This window comes from Penaeus monodon, chromosome 33 (genome assembly GCF_015228065.2).
Source record: "Penaeus monodon isolate SGIC_2016 chromosome 33, NSTDA_Pmon_1, whole genome shotgun sequence".
Taxonomy (NCBI): Eukaryota; Metazoa; Arthropoda; class Malacostraca; order Decapoda; family Penaeidae; genus Penaeus; species Penaeus monodon.
In genome coordinates, this window is record NC_051418.1 from 35,526,732 (window position 1) to 35,527,288 (window position 557).

Consider the following 557-nt stretch of genomic DNA (forward strand, 5'->3'; position numbering starts at 1 on the left):
GTCAGCCTTGGAATATCAGAACAAAAATTATAGTCAGTTGCTAGATAAACAGTCTTATTGTCAGGCTCAGTGCATAGGTGTGATGATGGCCATTGTAAGTCAGCTTATTGTGTTTGCTTGCATACTTTGGAAATGTCTTTTTGAAACCCAGAGTATTGTAGGAAGTTGGTGTCTCAGTCCCTTTACCTGTTTCTTTTCTTTTCTCTCTATGGTAAAATGTGGGGTTGTAATTTGCATTTATGTTCCAGTGTGCTTCAGTCAAATTGCTACATACATACCTTAGTGCTGTCATACCTCGTTTGTCCCATCCTCAGTGATAAGTTCTGATATTTGTTAAAAGTGTTTTCATTGGCTGAACCACAATTTCTCCATCATCTGGAAATCTTCTCTACTCAGTATTGAATGTTAGATGACAGATTATGCATTTTCAAGAATATGAATATGTGTTGCAATATTACACAAAGTATTGTCATGTAGACTAATCTCATGCATTACTAGTATCTCATGCATTACTTCACCAAGATTTCACTTGTTTTTCATGTTTCTTTTTTTTCTTC